Genomic DNA, 27,121 nt, shown 5'->3' on the forward strand with positions numbered 1-27,121 from the left:
AACCCTGTGGCTTCTGGTCAAGTTTTTCCAAAGGAGACACCAACAGGAGATCAGGGTGGGGGGTGGGGGAGATGGCGGCAGGAGAACAGAGAGGTCAGTGTCATCAGTCACTCGACTGCCTTCCCATCTGGCTGTGGTTAGCAATAATGTGTTTCTCTGGCTAAGGCACAGCTCTTGTAAGATGCCCTCCATTCCTGTTCTGATGGAGTTTTGGCAACTGCTTTCTTCATTTGCTTTTTCATGTCTGGGGTATCCATTAGAGCTGCCCCAATGTCAGTAGCCCTGGCGTGCTTCTTCGTCTTTTGCTGGGCTTCCTTAACCCTGCCCACACCTTGCAAATAGTCCCTTCATTGAAATCTCTGCAGTCAGTCCTTTTGAGTCTTGCCTCTGTTCCCTGCCCTGATTCTGACTGATACATACAAGGCCACCGCCTTTATTTAACATAGATCGGCAGGCAAAAGTTGATGAATTTAGACAAAAGAAAGAAATTAAGAATAAAAAATTGTTAAGCTGTGTCATGGAAAAATTGCACCAGGCAATTTAAACAGACAAAGGAGAGTATTCCAGACTGTTGCACTAGGGGAGTGAGATTGAACTCAATTCCAAATAAAACAGGGATGGCTGGGGATCTATAGCTAATGGGGTGGAGTGAGGCAGTCATCGGATTGAGAATTAATGGGAGGAACTTGATTCTGTATCAAAGATGGGGAACTCCTGCTCAACTGATTTGGCAAGATTCTTGCTGGGCTGGCACTGCCACGGACAACAGACCCAGGACCACTGGGCCAAGAATGACCAGACAAGGACTGTTCCAAATCGCATATTGATTTCCTAACCCCCATTGTATCGGTATTAGGAGGTGGAGCCTTTGTGAGGTGATGAGGTCATGAAGGTGGAACTCTCCCAAATGGGATTAGTGCCCTTATAAAAGAGATCGCAGGGAGTTCCCTTGCCCCTGCCACCAGGTCAGGACACAGCAAGAAGATGACCATCTATGAACCAGGCAGTGGGTTTCCACCAGGCACTGAATCTGCTGCACATTGATCTTGGACTTTGCAGCCTCCATAACTGTAAGAAATAAATATTTGTGTTTTAAGCTGAGCTATTTGTTGTTTAAGTTTGTGTGTTTTGTTATAGCAGCCCAAACGGACTAAAATATCAGGTGATGTGGTTTGTGTACCTTGAAAAAAATTCAAGTGTTCAGGATCAACTGAAAAAACTCGAAGCAAGAGAATGTAAGGTGACTAAAAAGGTAACTTCCATGAACCAAAGGCCATAGCCTTCTTGCATACCTGGGATTAGTCAATTACAAGCCAGGGGCTGGCCAAATCCAGACTGCCACAAACTTTTGTCAATCAAGTTTTATTGGAACACAGCCATACCCATTTGTCTCTTTATGGTCTGTGGCTGTTTTTGCAATACAACAGCAGAATTGAGTGGTTGCAGCAGACTCCATATGGCTCCCAAAGCCAAAAATATCTATTGTCTGACTCTATGAAAAAAGTCTACAGACCACTGCTATATACAAAGAACAAGCTTAGTAGATTAAAAAAAAAAATCCCATCTAAAATAGCATGCTACACATTGACCACAGACCTTAATTTCACAACCAGACTAATGTGGCAAAAATCAGAGAAAATAGGTGCAAAATCTGGATTTGAAAAGCAACAGTGGAGAATGTAAGCTGCCTGAGAACATGCAGACTTTTTGAGGTGGGCTTTGGATTCTGAGGGGGAAACAAACTGATGTGCCCTGAATCCTGATGGGGCCAAGAGGACACAGCTGATACTTGGGCAGCATAAATAATAAAAGCATTGAAACAAGTATGACAGCAGAGACTCTTGCCAAGTGCCCAGGAACAGCGTTAGCGAGGTGCAGTGTTGTCGGGAGAGGATTCACAGATGGACGGCAAGGAAAAGACATTCTGGGCTGAGCCAAAGACACAGAGGTCTGGAAGATAGAGTGTTTTGTGAAGTGTCAGTAGAAATGGCAAGGGCTAGACCTTGCTGGTGCCAACAAGAAATAGACAGCTACAGCCTTCCAGCCTGACTGAGAGGTGGTCCTGAAGGACAACGGTGAAGGAGGATGCTCCGGTGATCGGAACTTCCAGGCAGTACATCTGCACCATGAGAGATTGAGAATCCTGGAGCTACACCAATATATGGGCAGTTGCCAATCACTTGGCTGGATGGGGTCGTTCTTAGAAAGGACACACCTGGGGCACTGGCGACCGGGAAGCCTGTGAGAAATATACATGGGAGGACACCTTGGAGTAGGCTCAGAATGATCCCATGAGACCTAAATCCACAGTAGAGAGGGTTCTCAGTAACCTGATGGGCAAGATGGCCTGCGTTCTGGCTGTCATTCAGCCCTTTTCAGCACCCACCCTCGTGCTTGCTCAATGGGCCTGTGTGCAAACAGACCAAGGTGACAGGGACGGAAGCCATGCACGAGTTCAACAACATGGACTTCTTCCCACCAATGCTAACCAGGTTCTTGATCGGCCAACAGTAGAGACCAGCACCGAAGCTCAACATTGCATCATTCCCTTCAGGGAACAGCCGTCTACTTTGTGGCAGGACAAGCACTAGTTCCCCTACATTGCAGATGGGGCAGAGATCCATCCTCACTGAAACAGACACACAACCCGGACATGGGTATCTTCCCTATCCGCCATGTTTTTGCAGGTACCACCATCCATGGGCTATGGTATCCCCTATTTAACGTTATGACACTTCCCCCTGTATTGATTACTCCTGATCGAGAAATATGTCTCGCAACAAAACAGATGCATGCACAGGTTCCTGCCCGTGGAGCTCACTGGTTTGCCAGGTGCCCAACATCTAGGTGCCCCAGGCCTAATAAGATAGAGAAATGGTCTACAGAAGGCTTAGTTACAAAGCCATTGAGGAGGCAACGCCCAGAAAGGATGGAGCTCTATATCTGGAAAGCAATATATGCCTTGATGCAGCAACCATCTCAAGGTGCTCTTTCTTCACATGGGGCCAAGAATCCAGGGATGAAGGTGGGATTGTCTCCTCTCTTGCTATCACGTCCACTTGCAGGATTTTTGGTCCTGATCCTACCAACTTTGAGCTCTGCTGCTTTGGAGGTCTTAGTACAGGGAGGCAGTGCTCCCACCAGAGGACACCAGAGTTGGAAAATGAGAGTATCCCGGGGCACCTGGGTGGCTCAGTCGTTTGTGTCCCACTTCGGCTCAAGTCATGATCTCGTGGTTCGTTGGTTCAAGCCCCACATCGAGCTCTGTGCTGACAGCTCAGAGCCTGGAGCCTGCTTCAGATTCTGTGTCTCCCTGTCTCTCTGCCCCTCCCCCATTTGCACTCTGTCTCTCTGTCTCTCTCTCTCTCTCAAACATAAGTAAACATTAAAAATTTTTTTTTTTAAAATAGGGTTGAGGGGCGCCTGGGTGGTTCAGTTGGTTAAGCCTCTGACTTTGGCTCAGGTCATGATCTCACGGTTTGTGAGTTCGAGCCCCGCGTCGGGCTCTGTGCTGACAGCTCAGAGCCTGGAGCCTGCTTCGGATTCTGTGTCTCGCTCTCTCTCTGCCCCTCCCCTGCTTGCGCTCTGTCTCTCTCTGTCTCAAAAATAGGGTTGATAATCCCAACCCTTCATGAATGAAAGTTTGAATTTTAACACCTGGTACAGAACTGAACCAGCTGAGCCCTTGGATGAGGACAAAGCAAATATGAGATGATATGACACGAATATGACACGTGATAACCAGAGCACAATCATGACCAGTTACAGAAGCAAGGACTGTAGAAGAACTATGCTTATCTTCTTCCTTGCTTGGTGTGTTGGTGTGTGTGTGTGTGTGTGTGTGTGTGTGTGCTCTCTTTTCTTCTTCCCTAATATCCAATCTCGTTAGGGCAGTTAACTTTACAAGTTGGTCTTTAACAGAATATTCTGATGAGACTCTGGCTGACTTCGGAGAGTAATTAACATAGCCCCCAAATGGCTGTAATGACTGTTGTGACTTTGAGTCTCCTCATACTGGGGAGCATCGCAGATATACATGCCTTTGCTTGAGTGCAGAGTGGCTGTCTGTGGTCAGGTGGAGGCAGAGTTGTCTGTACTGTCTGTAGAAGTTCAAATACAAATAGAAGCGTGTGGATGAATACTGAGTAGCCAGAGTGGATTTTGCCAGCTTTTTAGCTATTGTATTTCAACTCCAAGCCCATGTTCCCTTACCCCGCTTTGGGAGGGTGGGGCCGGGACCCCGCAAGCACATTTCTCCTTCACCACTGCTCCCAGTTGGACTCGGGCACCGAGGGAACCCAAAGCCTGGAGGAGGAAGAGGGGACACATCCCCTCGGTGACACCAACACCAGCACCAAGTCATTCCTTCTCTGGAGGTCTGAAGCTTCCATTCTATGGGGCCTCTTCTCCAAACTTCTAAGTTTTAGTAATTCTAGTCTTTTCCCTCTGTTCCTTCAGCCCTAGAGGTAGATGCTTCCGGCAGGTTCTCCCCCCATGATAGTTTACTTTTCTTTTGTTCCTTTTCAGGGCTTCATTTTGCTGTCACTCGTTTATGTAAAATTACAGGTGGGTAAACTTTCCATGAAGACCTTGATAGTAAATGTTTAGATTTGTGAGTCATACAGTCTCTGTTGTAGCCACTCCACTCTTTTATCTTTTGGCCTGAAAGCAGCCATAAACTGAACACTTAAATGTACGGGCATGGCTGTGTCCCAATAAGACTTTATTTACAAAAGCAGGCAAAGACTGGATTTGACCACCTGTCTTAAATTATTTCTGTTCAAATAATAGTATGTTTTTCTTTCTCCTGCCTGGCCCCAGATTGACACAGTGGGCATGAGTCTTAAAGCCTATCACATTCTAGTGAAATGTTCGGAGAAGGTTTCTGATTCCAAGTCAGAACAATCAGAGCCAATGAGATAGTCGAGAGAGCATTCTCCCTAAGAAATGCTGCCTAAGAAATGATATTCTTACCCTCTGGACTCAACTAAACAATTGGTTTTCATGGAGCTACTAACAGTCATCCTACCACCAAGAGGGGAGAGTAGAGCCAATACAGAGAAAAGTTCATTGGAGAATACAGAGCCTTGTTTTGATAAGATCATTAAGCACCTAGATACAGCCATGCCTGAAGCCTATGGCTTAAATTGTAAGAGTCATAAATTACCGTTTGTCTTAACCATTTTGACTTCAATTTCTGTAACGTGCAACTAAAGGAGTTTTGACAAATTTAGACACACAAATAGATGTGAAAACACAGGGGGGCTAAAATCTCTTAGATTACCATTGATTCACTTATTTAACAAATACAAAGTGCCTAGGTTTATCAAGCATTCTGCAGAGGTAAAATATACAGCCCCTGTCTTCAGAAATTAGCGGGGTCATTTTAGAAAAATATTGCTCGGAGGTTCCGGAAGATGGCGGCGTAGGAGGACGCGGGGCTCACAACGCGTCCTGCCGATCACTTAGATTCCACCTACACCTGCCTAAAGAACCCAGAAAACCGCCAGAGGATTAGCAGAAGGGAGTCTCCGGAGTCAAGCGCAGACTAGAGGCCCACGGAAGAGGGTAGGAAGGGCGGCGAGGCGGTGCGCGCTCCACGGACTGGCGGGAGGGAGCCGGGGCGGAGGGGCGGCTCGCCGGCCAAGCAGAGCCCCCGAGTCTGGCTGGCAAAAGCGGAGGGGCCGGACAGACTGTGTTCCGACAGCAAGCGCGACTTAGCGTCTGGGAGGTCATAAGTTAACAGCTCTGCTCGGAAAGCGGGAAGGCTGGAGGACAAAGGGAGGGAGAGCTGCTGAGCCCCCGGACGGCAGAGCTCAGCTTGGCGGGGAACAAAGGCGCCAGCGCCATCTCCCCCGCCCATCCCCCAGCCAAAATCCCAAAGGGAACCAGTTCCTGCCAGAGAACTTGCTCGCTCCGCGAAAACACCCAACTCTGTGCTTCTGCAGAGCCAAACCTCCGGCAGCGGATCTGACTCCCTCCCGCTGCCACAGGGCTCCTCCTGAAGTGGATCACCTAAGGAGAAGCGAGCTAAGCCTGCCCCTCCAGCCCCCGTGCACCTTGCCTACCCACCCCAGCTAATACGCCAGATCCCCAGCAACACAAGCCTGGCAGTGTGCAAGTAGCCCAGACGGACACGCCACCCCACAGTGAATCCCGCCCCTAGGAGAGGGGAAGAGAAGGCACACACCAGTCTGACTGTGGCCCCAGCAGTGGGCTGGGGGCAGACATCGGGTCGGACTGCGGCCCCGCCCACTAACTCCAGTTATACACCACAGCACAGGGGAAGTGCCCTGCAGGTCCTCACCACGCCAGGGACTCTCCAAAATGACCAAACGGAAGAATTCCCCTCAGAAGAATCTCCAGGAAATAACAACAGCTAATGAACTGATCAAAAAGGATTTAAATAATATAACAGAAAGTGAATTTAGAATAATAGTCATAAAATTAATCGCTGGGCTTGAAAACAGTATACAGGACAGCAGAGAATCTCTTGCCACAAAGATCGAGGGACTAAGGAACAGTCACGAGGAGCTGAAAAACGCTTTAAACGAAATGCAAAACAAAATGGAAATCACGATAGCTCGGCTTGAAGAGGCAGAGGAGAGAATAGGTGAACTAGAAGATAAAGTTATGGAGAAAGAGGAAGCTGAAAGAAAGAGAGATAAAAAAATCCAGGAGTATGAGGGGAAAATTAGAGAACTAAGTGATACACTAAAAAAAAATAATATACGCATAATTGGTATCCCAGAGGAGGAAGAGAGAGGGAAAGGTGCTGAAGGGGTACTTGAACAAATTATAGCTGAGAACTTCCCTGAACTGGGGAAGGAAAAAGGCATTGAAATCCAAGAGGCACAGAGAACTCCCTTCAGACGTAACTTGAATCGATCTTCTGCACGACATATCATAGTGAAACTGGCAAAATACAAGGATAAAGAGAAAATTCTGAAAGCAGCAAGGGATAAACGTGCCCTCACATATAAAGGGAGACCTATAAGACTCGTGACTGATCTCTCCTTTGAAACTTGGCAGGCCAGAAAGGCTTGGCACGATATCTACAGTGTGCTAAACAGAAAAAATATGCAGCCGAGAATCCTTTATCCAGCAAGTCTGTCATTTAGAATAGAAGGAGAGATAAAGGTCTTCCCAAACAAACAAAAACTGAAGGAATTTGTCACCACGAAACCAGCCCTACAAGAGATCCTAAGGGGGATCCTGTGAGACAAAGTACCAGAGACATCACTACAAGCATAAAACATACAGACATCACAATGACTCTAAACCCATATCTTTCTATAATAACACTGAATGTAAATGGATTAAATGCGCCAACTAAAAGACATAGGGTATCAGAATGGATAAAAAAACAAGACCCATCTATTTGCTGTCTACAAGAGACTCATTTTAGATCTGAGGACACCTTTAGATTGAGAGTGAAGGGATGGAGAACTATCTATCATGCTCCTGGAAGCCAAAAGAAAGCTGGAGTAGCCATACTTATATCAGACAAACTAGACTTTAAATTAAAGGCTGTAACAAGAGATGAAGAAGGGCATTATATAATAATCACAGGGTCTATCCACCAGGAGGAGCTAACTATTATAAATGTCTATGCGCCAAATACCCGAGCCCCCAGATATATAAAACAAAACAATTACTCATAAACATAAGCAACCTTATTGATAAGAATGTGGTCATTGCAGGGGACTTTAACACTCCACTTACAGAAATGGATAGATCATCTAGACACACAGTCAATAAAGAAACAAGGGCCCTGAATGATACATTGGATCAGATGGACTTGACAGATATATTTAGAACTCTGCATCCCAAAGCAACAGAATATACTTTCTTCTCGAGTGCACATGGAACATTCTCCAAGATAGATCATATACTGGGTCACAAAACAGCCCTTCATAAGTTTACAAGAATTGAAATTATACCATGCATACTTTCAGACCACAATGCTATGAAGCTTGAAATCAACCACAGGAAAAAGTCTGGAAAACCTCCAAAAGCATGGAGGTTAAAGAACACCCTACTAACGAATGAGTGGGTCAACCAGGCAATTAGAGAAGAAATTAAAATATATATGGAAACAAACGAAAATGAAAATACAACAATCCAAACGCTTTGGGATGCAGCGAAGGCAGTCCTGAGAGGAAAATACATTGCAATCCAGGCCTATCTCAAGAAACAAGAAAAATCCCAAATACAAAATCTAACAGCACACCTAAAGGAAATAGAAGCAGAACAGCAAAGGCAGCCTAAACCCAGCAGAAGAAGAGAAATCATAAAGATCAGAGCAGAAATAAACAATATAGAATCTAAAAAAACTGTAGAGCAGATCAACGAAACCAAGAGTTGGTTTTTTGAAAAAATAAACAAAATTGACAAACCTCTAGCCAGGCTTCTCAAAAAGAAAAGGGAGATGACCCAAATAGATAAAATCATGAATGAAAATGGAATGATTACAACCAATCCCTCAGAGATACAAACAATTATCAGGGAATACTATGAAAAATTATATGCCAGCAAATTGGACAATCTGGAAGAAATGGACAAATTTCTAAACACCCACACTCTTCCAAAACTCAATCAGGAGGAAATAGAAAGCTTGAACAGACCCATAACCAGCGAAGAAATTGAATCAGTGATCAAAAATCTCCCAACAAATAAGAGTCCAGGACCAGATGGCTTCCCAGGGGAGTTCTACCAGACATTTAAAGCAGAGATAATACCTATCCTTCTCAAGCTATTCCAAGAAATAGAAAGGGAAGGAAAACTTCCAGACTCATTCTATGAAGCCAGTATTACTTTGATTCCTAAACCAGACAGAGACCCAGTAAAAAAAGAGAACTACAGGCCAATATCCCTGATGAATATGGATGCAAAAATTCTTAATAAGATACTAGCAAATCGAATTCAACAGCATATAAAAAGAATTATTCACCATGATCAAGTGGGATTCATTCCTGGGATGCAGGGCTGGTTCAACATTCGCAAATCGATCAACGTGATACATCACATTAACAAAAAAAAAGAGAAGAACCATATGATCCTGTCAATCGATGCAGAAAAGGCCTTTGACAAAATCCAGCACCCTTTCTTAATAAAAACCCTTGAGAAAGTCGGGATAGAAGGAACATACTTAAAGATCATAAAGGCCATTTATGAAAAGCCCACAGCTAACATCATCCTCAACGGGGAAAAACTGAGAGCTTTTTCCCTGAGATCAGGAACACGACAGGGATGCCCACTGTCACCGCTGTTGTTTAATATAGTGCTGGAAGTTCTAGCATCAGCAATCAGACAACAAAAGGAAATCAAAGGCATCAAAATTGGCAAAGATGAAGTCAAGCTTTCGCTTTTTGCAGATGACATGATATTATACCTGGAAAATCCGATAGACTCCACCAAAAGTCTGCTAGAACTGATACATGAATTCAGCAAAGTTGCAAGATACAAAATCAATGTGCAGAAATCAGTTGCATTCTTATACACTAACAATGAAGCAACAGAAAGACAAATGAAGAAACTGATCCCATTCACAATTGCACCAAGAAGCATAAAATACCTAGGAATAAATCTAACCAAAGATGTAAAAGATCTGTATGCTGAAAACTATAGAAAGCTTATGCAGGTAATTGAAGAAGATATAAAGAAATGGAAAGACATTCCCTGCTCATGGATTGGAAGAATAAATATTGTCAAAATGTCAATACTACCCAAAGCTATCTACACATTCAATGCAATCCCAATCAAAATTGCACCAGCATTCTTCTCGAAACTAGAACAAGCAATCCTAAAATTCATATGGAACCACAAAAGGCCCCGAATAGCCAAAGTAATTTTGAAGAAGAAGACCAAAGCGGGAGGCATCACAATCCCAGACTTTAGCCTCTACTACAAAGCTGTCATCATCAAGACAGCATGGTATTGGCATAAAAACAGACACATAGACCAATGGAATAGAATAGAAACCCCAGAACTAGACCCACAAACGTATGGCCAACTCATCTTTGACAAAGCAGGAAAGAACATCCAATGGAAAAAAGACAGTCTCTTTAACAAATGGTGCTGGGAGAACTGGACAGCAACATGCAGAAGGTTGAAACTAGACCACTTTCTCACACCATTCACAAAAATAAACTCAAAATGGATAAAGGACCTGAATGTGAGACAGGAAACCATCAAAACCTTAGAGGAGAAAGCAGGAAAAGACCTCTCTGACCTCAGCTGTAGCAATCTCTTACTCGGCACATCCCCAAAGGCAAGGGAATTAAAAGCAAAAGTGAATTACTGGGACCTTATGAAGATAAAAAGCTTCTGCACAGCAAAGGAAACAACCAACAAAACTAAAAGGCAACCAACGGAATGGGAAAAGATATTTGCAAATGACACATCGGACAAAGGGCTAGTATCCAAAATCTATAAAGAGCTCATCAAACTCCACACCCGAAAAACAAATAACCCAGTGAAGAAATGGGCAGAAAACATGAATAGACACTTCTCTAAAGAAGACATCCGGATGGCCAACAGGCACATGAAAAGATGTTCAACGTCGCTCCTTATCAGGGAAATACAATTCAAAACCACACTCAGATACCACCTCACGCCAGTCAGAGTGGCCAAAATGAAGAAATCAGGAGACTATAGATGCTGGAGAGGATGTGGAGAAACAGGAACCCTCTTGCACTGTTGGTGGGAATGCAAATTGGTGCAGCCGCTCTGGAAAGCAGTGTGGAGGTTCCTCAGAAAATTAAAAATAGACCTACCCTATGACCCAGCAATAGCACTGCTAGGAATTTATCCAAGGGATACAGGAGTACTGATGCATAGGGGCACCTGTACCCTAATGTTTATAGCGGCACTCTCAACAATAGCCAAATTATGGAAAGAGCCTAAATGTCCATCAACTGATGAATGGATAAAGAAATTGTGGTTTATATACACAATGGAATACTACGTGGCAATGAGAAAAAATGAAATATGGCCTTTTGTAGCAACATGGATGGAACTGGAGAGTGTGATGCTAAGTGAAATAAGCCATACAGAGAAAGACAGATACCATATGGTTTCACTCTTATGTGGATCCTGAGAAACATAACAGAAACCCATGGGGGAGGGGAAGAGAAAAAAAAAAAAAAAAAGAGGTTAGAGTGGGAGAGAGCCAAAGCATAAGAGACTGTTAAAAACTGAGAACAAACTGAGGGTTGATGGGGGGTGGGAGGGAGGGCAGGGTGGGTGATGGGTATTGAGGAGGGAACCTTTTGGGATGAGCACTGGGTGTTGTATGGAAACCAATTTGACAGTAAATTTCATATATTAAAAAATAAAAAAAAAAAAAAGAAAAAACTGTCAAAAAAAAAAAAAAAAAAAGAAAAATATTGCTCAAGCCTTCCAAGTGATGCATTTTTATAACAAAATCAATAAATCAAGTGTTGCTGCTTAACTTAAAAAGAAAGAAAGAAAGAATTTAAATGAAGATTTGAACTCTCAGATACCCTACCCTAATACTACAAATCTCTGTCCAAACTCATGTGTTTAAGAAATCAGTTTGCTTTATCTTTATAACTCTGCTTAATCTCTATCTCAAGCCTCATTCCTTTGGCTTGAAGGTCCTAGGCTCTTCCCTACACCCACTCCCAAGGTGTGGTAAGGTTCCACTGGTTTTTCATTGTGCCAATTCACTGAGGAAGACGAAGGGCACACAGTGCCCTCTGCCTGGTGGTCCATGTTCACCGATGCAGATAGAGGGCAGATGAAGCTTTCTTAGCTAAAGGTCATTAGCCCCTTCAGGTGTGTGGCAGGCACTGCTAGTTGCTTTCCACTTCAGCTAGATACAGCCATGTGACTAAGTTCTAAGGAGATGTCAATAGATGTATTACAAGCAACTTCTGCAGTAGATCTTTCAAAAGGAGTTGTTTTGCCTGGGAGAAGCATTCTTTCAATCTTCCTGCAGCCAAGAATTCAGATGTGATGGCTGGTGCCCTGGTAGCCACTTTGGAATTTGAGGCAACCTTGAGAAAGGAAACCATAAAGTGAGGATAAAGGAACAAAAAGATAGATGTCCCTGATTGCCTTGTGTCACTGGCACACCAGCTCTGGACTACTTGCCTCCAGTCTTCTCTGTTTTTTAATGCACGTTGCAAGCAGCTCAAGCCACAAAATTAGGAGGGTGGTCTCTGTTGCTTGCAGGCATTATGCAATTCCTGTTTCAAAATCTCCTAGCTCTCTCTGCTGCTCTTCCAGTTCAGAGACCCAGGGACCTAAGCAAGGGCCCCTTTCTAAGTTTGGGGAAAAGCCCTCTGTGGTCAAACCCTGCTTCTCCTGAATGGGTTCAGGATGCTGCAAGTGGGAGAGAGGAAAAGGAGAGTGTGCCCCAAACCCACCCCAAGGCAAGGAACACAGAGCCAACTCCCTGCTTAATGGGGGAAGGGGAGAGACACCAGGAGACAAAAAGAAAACATCACACATCTCAAAAGCATGATCCAACACACTGTTTCTGAGAAGGTTTTTGCCAACCATGCTTCCGCCTTCCTCTGGAAACATTAATATTTCCTTCTCTTGCTTTTTACCCTAGCAACAACTTGTGCAAGATAAACACTTCTACAAAGAGGTGTAAGTTTCCGTCTAATACACACTGCCAATTGAGAAATTCATAATACATGAAAGCAACCTTGAAGGCCATGAAATCAGATGGATCTGGAGGAATACCATCAGCCTTGTTGCGAAGAAAAATAGTTGTCAGGATGATCTTTGAAGTCAAGAAAATAACGAAAGGAAGTGAACACGGTCTAAGAAAATTAAAACGGATTATCTCCCTGAAAATGGGATGCTTAAATATGCTAACACACGCAGAAGTGGGTCCTCTGCCTGGCCCCCCAGGGCCCTGCACATGATGATATGTGCTTTGTTTTAGGAAACCTGCTGAAAGAGCGGAACTACGCCGGCTGACTCCATCTTGTTCTGTGTCTTCCACCTTGAGTGATTATGTCCCCGACATGGCCCCCTTTCTGGGAAAATCACAGAAACCTCAGACCACGCCTCCTCCCCTTGAGTAACCTCCCGCTCACCCGTTCAAACTTCCCAATCAAAACACGCCCAGCGACCTGCATAACAGGACTCCGACCCTTCCCCAGCCAATCGGCTGAGGCCACGACCCTTCCCCAGCCAATGGGCTAAGGCCACAACCATTACCTCACCAACTGCCCCTAGACCCCTGTAAAACCTTTGTGCTTTTGAAACTCGCTGGCTCTCTCTGGCATCTCACCACTGCATCGGTGCAGGTAGGGGATTGAGCTCGAGCTAGCTCGAATAAAGGTTCTTTGCTTTTGCATCCGACTCGGCTTCCTGGTGGTCTTTAGGGATCGCGAATTCTGGGCATAATGCTGCCTTGGTTTGGAAGTGTTTTTAAATGATTAAGGAGCAGAGATGTGCAGGGTAAGAAAAGAAGCGACTAAAGTTCTCTATTTCATTGGGAATCCGGCCCGACTTAAAAGTCCTGTTGCACTGCTAATCAAAGTATGAAATACGGAGAGAGCTTGAAAACAGCATTAATCATTAATCTGGGGAAGTGCTTACGGTTATGAATTCTTCAAGAGTTTCGAAAAACTTGCAGCACTTTTCCAGATAATACTCGGGAGGCTGTGTGTTTTTATTTTTCTTTTCCTCAAGTCCCTTGTGAAGAGATAACCAAAAATAGTGTCAGGGTCAAGCTGGTGGGGGGGGTGGGGGGGGGCATGGAATGAGCTATCCCTTCACAAACGGCTCCGGAAAACAACATACAATGTAAGTAATTTGTTTTTAAGTAACTAACAAAGCATGGTGATTTCTTACCTGGGGCTTCAGTAAATGCCAGGTCGCTGGAAGCTGTTATATGGACATAAAGGCATTACTTTGCCATTCACTAATGTGAGTTCAATCAGTGTGTGTGCCTCTTCAGGAAGTCCCTGTTGTGCATTTATTTTCCTTGGTGCCATCATTCCGAAATCGGTAGTTAACCAAATGCAGGTTTCGCTTTTAGCTCCTTTCGGGTTTTTTTTTTTTTTTTTTTTTAATGTTTATTTATCTTTGAGCGAGAGAGGGAGCGCCTTTGAGAGCCGGGGAGGGGCAGAGAGCGAGGTGGGGCAGAGGATCCAAAGCAGGCTGCATGCTGACGGCAGAGAGCCCGATGCAGGGCTTGAACTCACCAACCATCAGATTTTGACCTGAGCCGAAGTCTCAAGCTTAACCAACTGAGCCACCCAGGTGCCCCTAGCTCATTTCAGTTTTGTAGCAGCATTAAAAAACAAAAACAAAAACAAAAAAAAAAAAACAGGAAAGGAAGAATAAAGTTCGAATGAATAAATGTCAATCTTCTCAAGAAGAAACTAGATTAATAATATATTACTATTTCCAAGGGAGTACATAGAGTTCATACTGTTTCATCTGTCAGTCTCCTGTTTTTCAGTAACTGTTTTGGCTCCATGTCTGAAGTAGGAATCAGTCGCTAACGTTTTTCAGACTAACGTTCCCATGAAGCCACAAAGCTGTCCTCAGATGTGACGGGATGGGGCACAAACCAGTCTCTGCCAGGTTACAAGCACCCTGCACTTCTTACTTGCCCAGGGTAGCAAATGCCTTTGAACCACACTCCTTCCGCCTGGGTCAGTGATGCTCAAAACAGTGGGGAGAGGAAGGGAGGCAGGGTGGGAAAGTCACTTCAGAGTCTAACTTCATTTGTACGCTTCAGAAAGAGCAGTGGAGATGTGACAACCATCTGATGATTTCGATCTGGATAAACAGCTCCGAAGGGACAGGGCTGAAAACAGCGGTTCTCAAAATGTGGTCCCTGGACCGAAGGCACCATCACCATCACCTGAGAACTCGCTAGAAATGCAAATCCTGGCTCCAGGCCAGAGCTACTGAACCTGACACTCTGGGGGTGAGTCCCAGCAAGTCCACCTGGTGATTCTAAGGCATAAGACTGAGACCCTGACTCAAGGTGTCCCCAAGGCAATCTGGCATGGCCTCCATAGGCTGCCTGAACTTGGAAAAGTCCCTTCACCCCTCTAAGGGTTAATTTCTTGAGATGTTAGAAAAAGGATAATGAGTGCTCTTCAAGATGGCAAGGACGCGAGAAACAAGGAGGGACCGAGAGACTGTCACAGGCCAGAGGAGCCTGGGGAACATGATGGTAACATGCAGCATGGTACCTGGATGGGATTCCGGAACAGGTGGAGGACAGCCAGACACTGAATGTTTGTGTCCCCCTCAAATTCGCATGTTGCATCCTGCCCCCTAAAGTGATAGTATCAAGGGGTGGGGTCTTTGGGAGCTCCCCAAAATGGGACTTCCCTGATAAAAGAGACCCCAGAGAGAGACCTCGTCCCTTCCCATCAGTGAGGACATAGCAACACCATCTATGAACCAGAAAGCAGGGCCTCCCCAGATACCAAATCTACCAACCCCTTGATCTTGCCTTCCAGCCTCCAGAGGGGTGAGCGATACATGCCTTTTGTTTGAACTCCTCACACCCCGGCCTTTTTATGATAGCATCCCAAATGGACTAAGACAAGGACATTAATGGGAGAACTGGTCCACACAAACACCTAACAAGGTCAGTTCCTTCATTTTAACCAATGCACCCCAGTGAAGTAAGAGATGGCCAATGGGGAAAAGCGAGGGGGGTCCTGAAATCTCTGTTCTACCTTTGCAACTTTTCTCTAAATCTGAAACTATCCTAAAATTTGAAGCTTATTGAAAAAAAATAGAATGTTACCTAACTTTCAGACATCTTGTGATGAGTGAAGGTAATACCTAAGTAAATGCTCAGACGCAGTAGACCAGTGGATGCCCAGGGAAGAGGGGGGATCGAACCAGCTTCGCCCTGGGGCTGCAGAAAGCTTCTCCCTCCCCACCCCGGCTTTCCAAGGAACATCGCTGTGGGGAACAGAGTAGGCGTGGCACCTTTTCCTCTCACCCTGACCTCCTTTGTCCTTTCTCTCCCTCCAGCCAAGCCCCCTCCCGGGAAGAGCACAGCCAAAGCCTTCCCACACAACGCGTGGCGACTTTTGAGTAGCTTGGACCAAGATTTATTGTCAACAGCCCAGTCGGTAACAGCTGTTTGCATTCCTCAGCCCCTCCATTGCCTCCTGAATGTCAAGTCTCTTAGCTGAAAGAGCATCCTTCATTTGTCTATGCCTGCTCGAAAGAATTACTTTTGCACGGTATGATCTGCTCAGCTATACCCATCTTCCACATCCAGTCCTCCCAAGCCAGACACGAATACAAAAGAAACGGAAGATTAATTTTAGATAGTACGTGGCTCAAGCCAATTAACTCAGCGCACACTGGATGGTCCCTAATCGCTCTTCTAGCGAGTGGAGGCTCTGCATTTCCCTTCTTACTGCCTTCTGGCCTCTCTTTGTAAATACATACTAGTCAGAATTGAATCTGTCTCATTGCACTTCCCTTTTGGAGCCTGGCTCTCGGAGCCACTTTGTTTTTTTCCCTTTTGCAACTGCGTTTCATAGAGTTGACCCTTGTTCCTCATTTGTAATCTTTCCTAGGTGGACTAGCTGAATAAATTCAACACCCACAAGGGGGACATTTGTCACCGAAAGGTGACAGCTAAAGCATCGCCACAGTGAAAACGCAGCGGGGCGGGGGGGGTGGGGGGGTGGGGAGGGGACAAAGAAGACCCGAGGGCCTTTGCTTCCCCATCAAAAGAACAGTGAGGCACCTTAAAGGATCCATGGTTGGGGGTTGTGGTTGCATGAAGCTGACAACACCACCTGCTTTTTTTTTTTTTTTCTTTTTTTTTTTTTTCTCCTGCAGTTTTGTCTGGTTTGGTTTTGGTTGGATTTTTCATACATCTGTTGCGACTGTGCTACCCTAAGCAAAAATGTATGCCCAACGCACACACTGATTTATCACTGGGCCACATTAAATATGATCTTCAGTCTATCCCCTGCCAGACGTCTTTCCCTCCCCTCGTCTTGCCCCTCACCGCTGGGCTCTCTTTAAAGGGAATGAAAACACGCGGAGGCACAGCCAAGGATTTCGGCTGGGAATGGCCCAGCGTCTGTGCACGGATGTGTCGATCTACCCAGCATGAAGTTTCCAGCGAAGTTCAGCAAAGAGCGACACGTCTGAACTGAGGATTTACACTCAGGGGCTGGTGGTATTGGCATTTCCATCTATGATGAAAAAGCAAGGGGGTTACAGAGCAAAATGTTCTCGTCCTCTCAGCCCCCCTGCTGCTGGGACCACATCTGTCCTGTTTCCCCAACAGCTGGCACAGAGCCAGGCACTGAGTAGTGTAGTGGTAACAGCCCACGTGTGCTGAGCCACATCCAAGCCTTTGGTTGGTTCAACTGCTCCTCAGATAACAACCCCTGACAACTCTAAAAGGTAGACACTCCTGTTATTGCGCAGGAAGGTGGAAGGAAATTGAAGCCCAGAGAGGCTACAGACATCTCCTAGAAACACACAGCTGGGGTGATGGTTGCAGGATTCAAATTCAAGCAGTTCACCCACGGCTTTCCTCAGAAACCCTGCCTGTCCTGAGCTTTCAGTATGAGAGTCTCAAGCTGTGGCATAAACTGAGGTGAGGGCAGGGCAGGTAAGTTCTCCAGCACGCTGGAAAGAAAACAAATCGATTTCTATACAAAGCAAGCATCAGACAAGGAAGCAAAATGCTGGCTTAAAAAGAATCTTTTCTCAAAAAAAAAAAAACAACAAAACCCCAAAAAAACTTTTGTTTGTTTGTTTGATCAATAGAACAGGAGGGAAATTAAAGCTGTACCAAAAGCCCAGGCTGGGTACAGTGATTACAGGGAACAGATGTTTTGGGGTTTTTTTTTTTTTTCTTTAGTATCAGATGAATTAATAGATAACCCACTATGGCATATTGCTCAAATGTCATGAGAGTAGGGAACAGTATTCTGTGTCCTCCTAAGCCTTTGTGCTGTTCTTTTTGCCAGGATTGCCTTTCTTTCTCTGCCATTTAATAAGCTTACTTTCGCCATGAACACCCAACTTAGACATGGCCTGCTTTACGGTTTTCTCCAACTCTCTCCTCTGCGCTTTCAAAAGACCCTGATTTTATCTTCTCTGTTGTATGCATCATGCTTCATAGTGCAGGGATTGCAAACTCCGATATCCTGCAGGACCAAGCATGAGTGAGCAAAAGGGGGTTAGTCCTAGGACAGTAGGGAGTAGTGGGGTGTGGGGAGTGGACACAAACTGCCCTCCTAAAGCGAGGAGCTACCAGTCAGCTCCAACTAAGCATCGCCATATGTACATACTTTTCCTGTATTAACAAATATTCTGAGTTTTGTTCAAGAGAAGCCAGCTGTGATGGTTAGTTTTGTGTGTCAACTTGACTGGGCTAAGGGATGCCCAGGGAGTGGGTAAAATGTCATTTCTGGGTGTGTCCATGAGGGTGTTTCTGGAAGAGATTACATTTGGATCAGTAGACTGAGTAAAGATCATACTCACCAATATGGTGGACATCACCCAACCCACCAAGGCCCTAAGTAGGACATAAAGGTAGAGGAAGGATGGATTTGCTCTCTCTGCTTGAGCTGGGACATTGGCACTCCTGGCTCTAGAGTCCTTCAGACTCAGAGTGAGATTTGTACCGTTGACTCGCCTGGTTCTCTGGCTTTGGGTTTGGACTGAACTACCCCACCAGCTGCCCTGTACCAACAGTTTGCAGACAGCAGATTCCATAATCACATGAGCCAGTATCTCTTTGTAAACCTCTTTCTGTATATTTGCATACATATCCTATTGGTTCTGTTTCTCTGGAGAACCCGGACAAATACATCAATAATCCAAATTTTTGTGGGAAAAAGCCCTCAGTTTTTAAATATTGGCACCTAACTTTTTAAATGTTTTAAATACTGTGCAGGCTGCCAATAGCATCTCGCTACTGGTTACTTGCTTCTGTCCTTGCCTCTACAACTAAATATAAGGCCCCCTTACAGGTTCAGCAGCAGTTGAGAAGACAGACCCATGTTGAAATCATGACTTTGCCCCTCACCAGGCTGAATGACTTTCAGTATATTACTTAACCTCTCTGTGCCTCAGTGTTCTCATCCTTCTTAAGTTGGGAGGAATAATAAAGCCTACCTCCTAGGCTCATTGTGAGAAGTCCATTAGCTAATGTGAACACAGTACTCAGAATATTGTTTTGCACAGGTTAAGTGCTCATTAAGCATTATGTATGACCATCATCATATCTTTATTTTCTCAGTACCCAGCACAATGCTTGGTACATAACTGCTGTGTATTTGATGTTTATTCAGATAACTAATATTAATATTCCTATCATGGGCTGAAAATGAAATATTCAGGCAGACAGGAAACTTCAAATCTGCTACATGTCTTTCCATCTTTTCGAGGTCTCCCAGGTAGATAGGCTCTGTGGTCAGATGCCTTTCCAGATAATTGAATAGGAACACATTTGGTTTTTTATAAATTTGTCTTCAGTGTTTATTTCTTTTTGAGACACAGAGAGAGGCAGAGCATGAGCGGGGGAGGGGCAGAGAGAGAGGGAGACACAGAATCCGAAGTGGGCTCCAGGCTCCGAGCTGTCAGCACAGGGCCTGACCCGGGGCTCGAACTCACAAACCATGAGATCATGACCTGAGCCAAAGCCGGCCGCTCAACCGACTGAGCCACCCAGGTGCCCCAGTAGGAACACATTTGTTCAACAAAATTATCTCTAGAAACTTAGACCTATTACAGCTCTCTCTTAATAAACCTGTGGGTGATGATGACAGAGAGCTAACTAGCAATGTGCCTACTAAACTACTCACCTTCCCAGACTCCTCTGCAAGTAGAAATGGCCGTGTGGTACCCTTCTCACCTGTCAGAGACAGAGGGATGTCCCTGGGGAAAGGGCCACTCCCTAAAGCAAAGATTCTTCAAGGAGAAAATGTGTTTTGCTCTTCACGTTCCCTTCTTTCTGCCTGGAAGGTAGAAAGAATACCTGGAAGGACATCAGCCCTCTTAATACCATGGGGACAAAAGCCGTGCACCAAAGGTCACAGAGCAAGAAAAATTGAAGGAGTCTGGTTTTGGATGACTTCCTTGAGCAGGTGTACAATGATGCTCGTTCTGAATGTGTTCCGTAGTGATGAATACCACAGGGAACCATCCAAGCCTAGTGCAAGTGTTACTTTTGCTTGTATGTAACTTCGTCCTTGAGAAACACCAGATAATTGCAGAACACTGCACCCAGCTGAACTGAGCCATGTACCTGCCAACACCCATTTTCACAAGCAAACTTCAACCCTTTTTCAAGACAAAGGGCCATATTTACCATACTACCTATTGTATTTTGTAACCATTTAGCACGTATAAAAAATATGCTACTGTTTTTATGGAGTTTCTATCTTGTGGATGTGTCCCTGCTGATTTTTTTAAGTTTATTTATTTGTTTTGAGAGAGAGAGAGAGAGAGAGAGAGAGAGACAGCACAAGTGGGGACAGAGCAGAGAGAGGGAGAGAGAGAGAATCCCAAGCAGGCTCCACACCATCAGAGCAGACCCCGATGTGGGGTTCGAACTCATGAACCTCGAGAGCATGACCTGAGCCAAAGTCAGACACTTACCAATTGAGCCACCCAGGCTCCCCCATGATGATGTTTTTGAATGTTACACTCCAACCTGTCTTTCCTGTAAGACTGTGGTTTCTAACTGTTGTTTAACATAGTGTTGGAAGAAGTCCTAGCATCAGCAATCAGACAACAAAATGAAATAAAAGGCATCAAAATTGGCAAAGATGAAGTCAAACTCTCACTTTCCGCAGACGATATGATAGTCTCCATGAAAAACCTGACAGACTCCACCAAAAGTCTGCTAGAACTGATACATGAATTCAGCAAACTCGCAGGGTACAAAATTAATGTGCAGAAATCAGTTGCATTTTTATACACCAATAATGAAGCAACAGAAAGAGAAATAAAGAAACTGATCCCATTCACAATTGCACCAAGAGCCATAAAATACCTAGGAATAAGCCTAACCAAACATGTAAAAGATCTGGATGCTGAAAACTATAGAAAGCTTATGAAGGAAATTGAAGAAGATACAAAGAAATGGAAAAACATTCCATGCTCACGGATTGGAAGAATAAATATTATTAAAATGTCAATACTACCCAAAGCAATCTACACATTCAATGCAATCCCAATCAAAATTCTATTGGCATTCTTCTCAAAGCTAGAACAAACAATCCTAAAATTTGTATGGAACCACAAAAGACCCTGAATAGCCAAAGTAATATTGAAGAAGAAAACCAAAATGGGAGGCATCACGATCCCAGACTTTGACCTCTATCACAAAGCTGTAATCATCAAGACAATTATGGTATTGGCACAAATAGAGACCAATGGAATAGAATAGAGACCCCAGAACTGGACCCACAAATGTATGGCCAACTAATCTTTGACAAAGCAGGAAAGAGTATCGAATGGGAAAAAAAGACAGTGTCTTTAACAAATGGTGCTGGGAGAACTGGACAGCAACATGCAGAAGAATGAAACTAGACCATTTTCTTACAGCATACACAAAAACAAACTCAAAATGGATGAAGGACCTGAATGTGAGATAGGAAACTATCAAAACCCTAGAGGAGAAAGCAGGAAAAAACCTCTTTGACCTCAGCCACAGCAATTTCCTACTTGACACATCTCCAAAGGCAAAGGAATTAAAAGCAAAAATGAACTATTAGGACCTCATCAAGATAAAAAGTTTCTGCACTGCAAAGGAAACCATCAACAAAACTGAAAGACAAATGACGGAATGGGAAGAGATATTTGCAAATGACATATGGGATAAAGGTCTAATATCTAAAATCTATGAAGAACTCACCAAACTCCACACCCAAAAAACATAATCCAGTGAAGAAATGGGCAGCAGACATGAATAGACACTTTTCCAAAGAAGACATCCAGATGGCCAACAGACACATGAAAAGATGCTCAACATCACTCCTCATCAAGGAAATACAAATCAAAACTACAATGAAATATCACCTCACGCCGGTCAGAGTGGCTAAAATGAACAAATCAGGAGACTATAGATGCTGGTGAGGATGTGGAGAAATGGCAACCCTCTTGCACTGCTGGTGGGAATGCAAACTGGTGCAGCAGCTCTGGGAAACAGTGTGGAGATTCCTCAAAAAATTAAAAATAGAACTACTCTATGATCCAGCAATAGCAATATGAGGAATTTACCCAAGGGATACAGGAGTGCTGATGCCTAGGGGCACATGCACCCCAATGTTTATAGCAGCACTTTCAACAATAGCCAAATTATGGAAAGAGCCTAAATGTCCATCAACTGACGAACGGGTACAGAAGATGTGGTTTATATATACAGTGGAATACTACTTGGCAATGAGAAAGAATGAAATCTGGCCATTTGTAGCAACATGGATGGAACTTGAGGGTATTATGCTAAGTGGAATAAGTCAGGCAGAGAAAGACGGATACCATATGTTTTCACTCCTATGTGGATCCTGAGAAGTTTAACAGAAGACCATGGGGGAGGGAAAGGGGGAAAAAAAGTTACAGAGAGGGAAGGAGGCAAACCATAAGAGACTCTTAAATACTGAGAACAAACTGAGGGTTGATGGGGGGTGGGGGAGAGGGGAAAGTGGGTGATGGGCTGGGAGGAGGGCATACGTTGGGGTGAGCACTGGGTGTTGTATGGAAACCAATTTGACAATAAATTATATTTTAAAAAAAGATTGTGGTTTCTACTGTGCGATTTTGCATAACACAGTGATTTTTAGTGCCTTTGTCCTATTATACTAGAACTGACCATACTGTCTTTAGACTGCTTACATCTGGGCTCTTGTCACATTAAAAAAAAAAAAAAAATGTGATAATGCTTAAGCCAGTATTTGTAAACACAGCCAAACATATTCTCAACAGGTCCACTTTCATAAAATCTAGAATTAGAACTTCTGAGGGTGCCAAAAGGTATTATTCCAGATTTATTTTGAAAACCAGAATGCTCAGGCCAAAATGTCAAGGTATTTTTTTAATGCTTATTTATTCATTTTGAGAGAGGGAGAGGAGAGCACATGAGTGGGGAAGGGGCAGAGACAGAGGGAGAGAGAGAAATTCCAAGCAGGCTCCATGCTGTCAACACAGAGGCCGACGTGGGGTTCGATCCCATGAACCATAAGATCATGATCTGAACCAAAATCAAGAGTCAAACACCTAACTGACTGAGCCACCCACATGCCCCTCAAGGTATCTTGTTTTTATTTTATTTTTTTAATGTTCATTCATTTTTGAGAGCGAGAGAGACACAGCACAAACGGGGGAGAGGCAGAGGGAGACGCAGAATCCGAAGCAGGCTCCAGGCTCCGAGCTATCAGCACAGAGCTTGACGTGGGGCTCGAACTTACGAACAGAGAGATCATGATCCGAGCTGAAGTCAGACGCTTAACTGACTGAGGCGCCAGGCGCCGCCCCTCAAGGTACCTTTTGCTAAAGTTTCCTCCATCTTCTTCACCACTAACCCTGAGCACATATAGATGGGAGATGACTGTGTTATGTTGAGGAGGGGGAATAGTCGATGAGAGAGAACTTTTTGGAAGCTATCCTAATTTGGAACTGAAAACAAAAAATTCTTTGTGAAAGCCTCTCTCTCTCTAAGTGAGGCTTGGGCAGGGATGTTGTGAACCCCATGCTGGGGGAGTTTAGAATTATTCCCAGTGCTGTGAAGGGTTCTCCCCAGATGACTTGGGGAACCTGAGGTTTTCCTTTTTCTGTCACCACCCTGTCCCCACCGCCACAGGCACTGGTGACGTAAGAATTGCATCAAGGAGATTTCTAATACGGGTTGTCATCAGAGATTCCATTTTCCTGTAACACGTGGAAAAAGCTGCCTGTGACATGTCCTCAGAGCTGAATTAACGTCTTCCGCCTCCCTGATGGGTGGCTTGTGCCTCCTCCGCCCCAAGTCAGAGACGCCTCCCAGGCACCGATAGTCACCAGGAAATACATCTTTATCTGTCTTGTTCCTGTTTCTCATGGGTTGGGTAATAATGACATAAAGATGTTTAGGGTTTTGCTTGTTTTTTAACCAGCTTTGCTTTATTTGTTTTGAGAGAAACAGAGACAGTGCAATTGGGGGAGGGGCAGAGAGATAGGGAGAGAGAATCTCAAGCAGGTTCCATGCTGCCAGCACAGAGCCTGAGGCGGGGCTCGAAACCATGAACCGTGAGATCTTGACCTGAGCGGAAACCAGGAGTCGGACGCTTAAACAACTGCATCATCCAGGAGCCCCCATTTAAGGTTTTGTGAGAACAAACATGTCAGAGTCCTAGAAGTTTGTGACATGTCCTCATGAATGACGCATGCTATTTCTTTGAGCGAGCTTTCCAGGCCACGTTTGGGTCTACAAGTGGCCCAAAATGTCCAGGTTGTAGAAACAGACCAATCACTTTATTCTGTCCTCTTCAGTGGCTCTGGTGGAGGACTGGGGTCTGGGAGCATACAGAATCCATGACAGGACTGTGAAATCAAAGGTGTTCCCATCCAGCCCCCCCAGGTTGCTCCGCCAGCTTCTCTCTCCTCATTGGCCGTCCCCCGCCTTCCCCATCTACCAGCGAAACAAGGCAGGAGTGAAACGATGACCACGACTAGTACGCCCATGCTGCTGCATTTGAAGGGGGTTATTCCTCAAGAGGCAGAGTGTGTTTCTGATGGTCCAGAAAGCCTGTCCTGCAGGCAGTCCTAGCCTCAGAGGCTTGAGACACAGGGCAGGCAGGAGGACAGGAAAGCATGCTGAGGGATGATAAAGCTGTTGTCCTCAAGAGTCCTTGAGCAAATAAACTCTGATTAAAGTCCCTCTGAAGGGACAAGGGAGGACAGCCAGCAGACTCCTTCCTGAAGTGGCTCCAAGTGAGGGCACCCTTCTAAGCGGGTCACGAGGAATTGGTGATTTTCCTCTTGAGAGGGGAGTGGAGAGATGAAACCATTTGCCCAGCATCATATAAAGTCTCTGGTTTGATATGTACAGCTTCCTTGGGAACAGAGCGACAGAAGCCAGGACTTCGGGGACATGATGGCCCCACGAGCTGTCCAGTGCTTGAAGCCCAGCCCACTGCCAGTCTACACTACCCCGAGCCCCGCTGGCTGTGGGAATTTGTTCTGGGAGCTAGGGATGGGGCAGGGAGACTACGCCCACACAAACTGAACTCCTCTATGAACATAAGAGCCCTTGTATAAAGTGTGTTGATTTCATTTTTAAAAATGATAAAATAACTGTTCTAGGAGGGTGATAATGAAAGGGTTTATGAGACCCCAATTCTGCTCTGTGATGATAGAAAATCAGTGACTAAGGTTTGAAATGGATGGACCCAAAAGTAAAATGGTAATCACATGCATATTGTTTAGAAATATAGAGACAAGGAGGACACATGTGCAATCTAGAACCTCTGCCGTACCGTTACTCTGTCGGTTAACATGTAGGTGCAGGGCAGACCTCTTGTGAACATGGCACATAACACAGCACCTTTCTCAAGTGTCACACCAAAGCCCCGCCCACAGTGGGCTCTGTATTCTGTCCGGAATTCGCATGTTTCATGCCCAAGATCTTCCTTGTACCTGGAAATTGCTTCCCCCATTTCTCCACCAAGCGAATCCTATTCGAACCCTCCCTCCTCAGTCAAAACGAATCACTTCTTCCTCTAGTTACCATTCAGTGGTGCTCATTCCTCAATTTAGCATCCACGACTCTACTGGAAAATCACATCACACTGGCCACGTGACTGGCTCTGGGAAAGGCGGGTGAAGCAAGCCCAGCCAATCAGAGCCCAAGAGAGGCAGGGCCCACACGCTTGTGGGAAGGTTGGGAAATTACCTCTTTCCACTAAAGTTGCTGGAAGAAATGAAAATGAGTTTATATCTCCTGGCAGTCCTCTGATCCCCAGCGGAAGAAACCTGAGTGAGTGAGGCCAACACAGACGAAAGTCAAGGGGAGAGGTAAAGAAGACATGCTCTATTTTTATTGTGGTAAAATACACACAACGTAAAATAAAATCCACCGCTGTAACCATTTTAAAGTGTACCACACAGTGGCACTTAGCACATTCACGGGGCTGTGCCATCATCACCATTGTTCCAGGACTTTCTTTTTTGTCACACAAAAGGAGACCTGGCGGCCATTCAGAAGTGTGTCTGTATCCCTGCTGGCTCCTGATAACTTCCAATCTACTTTCTGTCTCTATAGATTTGCCTGTTCTAGATACTTCAGAGAAGTGGAATCATACGCCATGTGTCCTTTTGTGTCTGCCCTATTTCCCTTATCATGATGCTTTCAGGGATCACCCATGTTGTAGCAAGTACCAGAACTTTCTTCTCTGACCCCCCACTTTATTGAGATATAATGGGTATACAGTATCATGTAAGTTTAATGTGAACAATGTGTTGATTTGCTATGCTTGTACATCACAACATGGCTACCACCAGAGTGTTAACCTAACACTGCCATCATATCACATAATTACTGTCTCTTTTGTCTTTTTAATGTTTATTTGTTTTTGAGAGAGAGAGAGAGACAAATAGAGAACGAGTAGGGGAGAGGCAGAGGGAGAGGGAGAGAGAGAGAGACAGGGGAAGAGAGGATCTGAAGTGGACTCTGTTGACAGTAGAGAGCCTGATGCGGGGCTCAAATTCATGAACCTCGAGCTCATGACTTGAGCCAAAGTCGGAAACTTAACCAACTGAACCACCCAGGTGCCCCCCATTTCTTGTTTGTTTTAAGAACATTTAAGATCTACTCTTTTAGCAACATTCAACTATATAATACAGTATTTATTTTTTTTTTAATGTTTATTTATTTTTGAGTGACAGAGAGAGACAGAGCATGAACAGGGGAGGGGAAGAGAGAGAGGGAGACACAGAATCCAAAGCAGGCTTCAGGCTCTGAGCTGCCAGCCCAGAGCCTGACACAGGGTCCAAAGCCACAAACTATGTGATCATGACCAGAGCTGAAGTTGGATACTTAACCCACTGAGCTACGCAGGCTCCCCTATAATACAGTATGTATTAACTGTAATCACCATGCTAGATGTTAGATGCCCAGGACTTATTCATTTTA

At 44.8% G+C, this 27,121-nt stretch overlaps 1 long non-coding RNA gene across 3 annotated transcripts; it reads left to right on the forward strand.

Annotated features, from left to right (window-relative positions):
- The first annotated feature begins 13,262 nt into the window (after positions 1–13,262).
- Positions 13,263–16,659, forward strand: LOC109278353 (uncharacterized). 3 transcript variants are annotated; one of them, XR_008419364.1, is made up of 6 exons: positions 13,263–13,794; positions 14,456–14,651; positions 14,738–14,929; positions 15,474–15,604; positions 16,000–16,214; positions 16,557–16,659. It is a non-coding gene; the product is annotated as an uncharacterized LOC109278353 (long non-coding RNA). The 3 variants fall into 3 exon arrangements; XR_008419363.1 differs by lacking the exon at positions 16,557–16,659 and having other exon boundaries at positions 15,474–15,641; positions 16,000–16,439; XR_008419362.1 differs by lacking the exon at positions 16,557–16,659 and having other exon boundaries at positions 16,000–16,439.
- The last annotated feature ends 10,462 nt before the right edge of the window (positions 16,660–27,121 follow it).

Source organism: Panthera pardus, unplaced genomic scaffold (assembly GCF_024362965.1).
Source record: "Panthera pardus isolate Hobbes unplaced genomic scaffold, ASM2436296v1 HiC_scaffold_5, whole genome shotgun sequence".
Lineage (NCBI taxonomy): Eukaryota > Metazoa > Chordata > Mammalia > Carnivora > Felidae > Panthera > Panthera pardus.